Here is a 5,343-nt window from a genome sequence, read left to right on the forward strand (position 1 = left end):
AGATGTTCTTGATGATGTTTCCTTGAGAATTCTTTTGTATGTAGCGTTGCTGTTGTGTGCATATTGAAGATAGAAAGATGTTTCTTGTTTGAGGAAATATAATGGTATTAATCATACAAGCATTGGCATATTAAGTGCTTTGGCAATCCATATTATAGTCATCCATTTATGAAACTTACTTTCATTATTAGGATTTTAGAAGGGGATCATCTAAATCGCTTTCAAGGTAGATTCAACATCCACCTAATCATCTTATATATATTTCAACAAAGTCTAGTTTTCTCACCAAGCTACTCTCTGGTCTGATGGCAGTCCCAACCACTAACCTTTTTCCAGACCTGAAAAGTATCAGATTGGAATGATAAACATCCAAAAAGAGAACCAACCCTTTATGTTATAATCATTACAAATCTGATCTGTAATGTTATGTTATACTATTAGCAGATATTAATGGTTTGATTCTATGACATCTTGAAATAACAAAAACATTACTGTTATAATAACCATTAATCATTGTAGATTACTGTTAAACCAGTCTAGCCGGTCCAACGGGACCGGCTTACGCAAAACAGGCGGAACTCTCCGCCCTCTTGTACGTGCCGAATGCGTCGGGGGCTGTTTTAGAAGGATTTTTTAGGGTTTTGGGAGGGAAGTTTGAATGTAGGGACTGTTTAGAAATTTCCTTTTGAATTGTATGCATTAAATAGTTTGTTTTTCTAGGATTAGGACATCTTGAATTTGGCTGAAATTTGAGATCTCCCGGATTTAGGTTTTCCTTTGTGCTCTAGCGGCGTCTAAATATTGGGCAAGATCGATCCTCCTCTCGAATAGAGGATCAATTGTATCTTGGTATTTTCCGCTTCCTTTTCATCAAATAGTATAAATTATCTATTGTTTTCGTGATTTTGTGTGGATTTTTGTGGAGAAATCGATGTTTTCCGAAGATTGATAGGAAATACTTCAGATCTACAAGTGTTTCCTATCAATTACATTACTGCAAGATAATTTTTTAGTGGAAGTACACCATTCAATGAATATTACAACATTATTATCTAAATAACATCAAACCAAATGACCTCACAATTTTGTATCATTGTAACTGAAACATCAAAAGCTTGGAAACGAAAATCAATCAACAAGAAACCTTTGCTGGGAAGTTGAATTTAAGGAAATAAAACAAAACTTCAGAATCACAAATCAATGATTGTCGATTCATAAGCAAATTATTTGTATTTATTGTATTTTCTCCACTTTGCTCGCAGTCATACAGAGCTTTGAAGGTTGTCATATTTAGAAGCAAGCACCAGCTATAGCCATGGTAGAGTTCTGTCAGTTTTCAGTTTCCATTATAATAACATTTCTTCAGAAAATTTCTCCTCGAGCATCCCTATCACCGAAAGTTTTCATGACTCGGTTTTTCAATGTGGTTTAATATAATTAATTGAACCTGTAGCTCTCAATGGATGACAAAGTAAACACGTGCATTGATGTCTGATTTTCTTTTTGAAGACTCTTTGGACAACTGTATTCAATTACTTGATTTTTCTAATGGATTGAATGGGAGAAAGGGATACGCATGCAAAGTAAAAAATGCAGAAAAGAGGTGGAATCAGTATATTGGTCCACACTTGTGCTAAACTGTTTATGATGAACTCTTTTTTTTTGGTTAGGAAGGCGAAAAATAAGAGACTCAACTCAATATATTTATTTTGGGATATTTATTATCACAATAGCTTAAGCTACTACGAAAGAATGACTGCAAGTGGATTAGAAACTTAGGCTTCATTTGGGACGACTTTCTTAACAATCTCTATCTTTCTCTCTTTCTCTCTTTCTCTCTCACACACACATGAAATAATTTTAGTAGCAAGAAGTAATTTTTTACAATCATATATGCTATAGTGTGAGTAAGGGTGGAACCAGTCATAATTTTCAATGGGGCAAATTTATAAGCAACTGTTGGCAGATATGTCGGGGGTCCAAGTGGGCAGCGCCCCTGCGGGGATTTCCAGGGGTCCTCGGAACAAATTTTGATTTATTATTTCTCTTTGTATTTGGTTCAACTACTTTGCAAACAATTGCAACTATCTCGGATGGATATTGGCAAATGGATGTTAAGTTAACAACAAAAGGTTAACTTCTTATTTTTCTACTGTCATATGCTTATTTGCTTTCCTGTTAGGATGATCCATTGCAGAATAGGTGCAGACAGTGCAAACCAAATCATTTTTTTGTCTTAATTTGTTCATTGAAATGGATTTCTGACAGCAAAATGAACACTGTGATCCATAAAATAACTTCTATAAGTTAAAACAAAATAGAAAACCATAAGCCCAATCAAATTGACACTGAAACACAGAAGAACACATCAGATGATATATTCTTAAGAAAATTGTTACCAGCTCCAAATTTTTTTGACTCTGAGGTTAGTCCCCTTTCAGGAAGCAAACTGAAAATCTGAAAGAATTCCTGCAACATATACATTTTTAATGATCATAGCTTAACAAGTTTGATAAGTAATCTCCAAATGTGCTTAATAAGAGCCATTAAACAAGCAATGTAGGTGTTTAATGTCAAATGTCTTCCCTCACTAAATTGGCAAAAACAGTATTAAATTCAAATATGACAATGACTGCAACAGTTAAATTAACAGATGCAGAGCTCCAAAAGCTGACATATGCCATACCTCAACTTAATATTTTTCTCAAAATTAACAAATCAACATTTACATAAAACATATTAAACAAATATACTATCTCTTAGGCAGATTAGGTAGATAATCTCTACCTAAAGTTGCAATTAAAAATGATATGATTGTGTCATGCTGTCATCATAGTATATTCTCATATAGATAGAGTAGTCTTACACATGAGATTGGTTAGGTAAACTTGTCAGTTTTTTATAAGTATTAGAGAATGAGAGAGCATGTAAATGGATTTTAACAATGAGTGAATAGAATTGGAAAAATATTTGATTTCGTTTGTGATAGTTTTCTTTTTATTTTCTAAAGTAAATTTAAGTGCAAAATTTTTTTAAATGACAAATTTTTTTATTGAAAAATTGTTTTGGAAAATAGTAAGAAAGCTGTTCCAAAGAAAGCCTTAATCAAAGGGAGAAAATTTATATTGATCTTGAAGGCTACCTTTTAGTTTACCTCATTGCAAGCATAATCAACAACATTTAGGGGCTGTTTGGTAGAAGGATTTTGGCCGGATTTGAGGCGGATTTGAGCGAAATTCAGCCACAAAGCCTAAAATGCAAAACCAAATCTCACGGTAAATGAAAACCATGTTTGACGGAAAATTTTGCCTTTTCATTGTAAATCCCGGATTTCCAAAATCCTCTCGTTCGGCATATTTAAACTAAAGCAGCGCTGTTCGCCTCTACTTCTCACTCTCGCCTCTTCAAAATAGTCAAACAGTTACACAGGATTTATCATAAATGTTACCAAATAGTTTTTAGGATTTTACCACCCTAGGATTTTTCGAATCCGTATTTAGAGGTTTTACGAAATACTTCTTAAAAGAAATCCTGGGTGCTGCTAAACAACTTCTTAAAGTTAAAAGCTTTTAAGGATTCAATATACACTTTTACTTGAATCATTAACACACAATAAATTTAAAAAATATCTATTTAGATGTTTTGATAAATCCAATTTTATTGATTTTTTTTAAAAATGCTTCTGATTTATGTTGTATATATACAGACTGAATTCTATTATATAGTTTGGATATTAGTTTTAAGCTTCTCCTTTATTATAAAAAATGAAATCTTTGGTGATAAAAGCTTTACAATTTAATAACTACAGATTGATAGAAGGATAAAATATCAAAGGCCTAAATTAATGAACTCAATATATTAGTGGGTGTTTGGGGTTACTTTCTATTGTGGCTTTTTGTTGTTTTTAAAACATATTTGGATTATTTTTTTTAGCTATTTATGCTTTTTATTTTCGATAACAAATCAATGTATTTTAGATTATTTTTTACCTTTTTCATTTAAAAAAAATAAAAAATCACCTTAGCCATTGCCTGCTAGCAATGCTAACATCTAATCGTTAGTGCTTCCACTGCCAGCACCATCTGGTGTAATATGCAATCAAATCATGAGAACTATTTGTTTCGATCTGTATCTTTCTACATGTAATTGGAATTGGTCTTTATCCTAATTTCGTTCTCCCGTTATCGATGGTTTTTCGGTTTTAGCTAAACTGAAGTAGGTAGGGCTAGACGAAAAAGGGTCCCCCGTTGCCTATTAGTAAGCGGGCCTTCGATTCCATTGGGGTCTGACGGTTTCTGAGAGGGGGGAGATTGTTTCAACAAAATCATCGACATGAATAATTTTCAAATAAATCATCAAACATAAAAATCCTATAACAAATATCATTACAATCATATTTAGAATAATTTTTTTTAATTTAAATGAATTTTAACACTTTCAAGTTTCACCAATTAATTCATCAGTCCTTGAAACCAATAATTAGCAACAATACCTCATTGCTTTTATTCCTATATTTGGCATTCATATTTTGATATTTTTTAAGAAGTTGAAGTCACAAAGATGTTAACCATAGAGTTGACTATAGTTAGCTGAGGTCATACTAAAGATATCACCTTACCTTTTCAATTTTAAAAAAAGCAAATGGTTGTGAAGAAGAACAAGATATGCAAATGCCTATCAATATCATTAAATGGGGAAATTATTCTGTGTAGTTACCGAACTGTTTGGAGGCAAATCAGGATGCGCCAAGTCCTGGTACACAGCGGTACACAACACCGGTATACAACAAAAAATGACGTGGTGTGTCCTGATTCGCCTCCGAATGTTTCGGTGACCGCACAAAATAATTTCTCCATAGAGAGAGAGAGAGAGAGAGAGAGAGAGAGAGAGAGGAATTTGGACCAAGAAAAGAGTGATTAGAGAGCTTTATGTTATATTATTCCATATGACTCAAGAAATGTGCATTAAAATCATTCATTAGATAATTCAGCAAAAATTCCCTAAGTTGACAAAATGAGTATGAGGAGAATAGGAGTAGTGCAAGTATCAAACATAAACGTAAGTATATCACCAGTCAACGAAGCAACCCATCACCATAGATTAGTGTGAAGAAGACATTTCATAAAATAGTAAAAATATTAAATTAGATTTTATATTGATTTTAATATTAAATTAATTATAACTAAGAAATTGGTGATAAAGTGAAAATGATTTATTTTTAATTGATATTAAATATACACTAATTAAATGCTAAATAATTGTTTATAAAAGAAAAGGATTTCATTATCTTGGAATAATATAATTAGAAGAGAAGTGGTTTACGTTATTAAATAAATAGTTGTT

The sequence above is a fragment of the Dendrobium catenatum genome, unplaced genomic scaffold (assembly GCF_001605985.2).
Source record: "Dendrobium catenatum unplaced genomic scaffold, ASM160598v2 fragScaff_scaffold_1284, whole genome shotgun sequence".
Lineage (NCBI taxonomy): Eukaryota > Viridiplantae > Streptophyta > Magnoliopsida > Asparagales > Orchidaceae > Dendrobium > Dendrobium catenatum.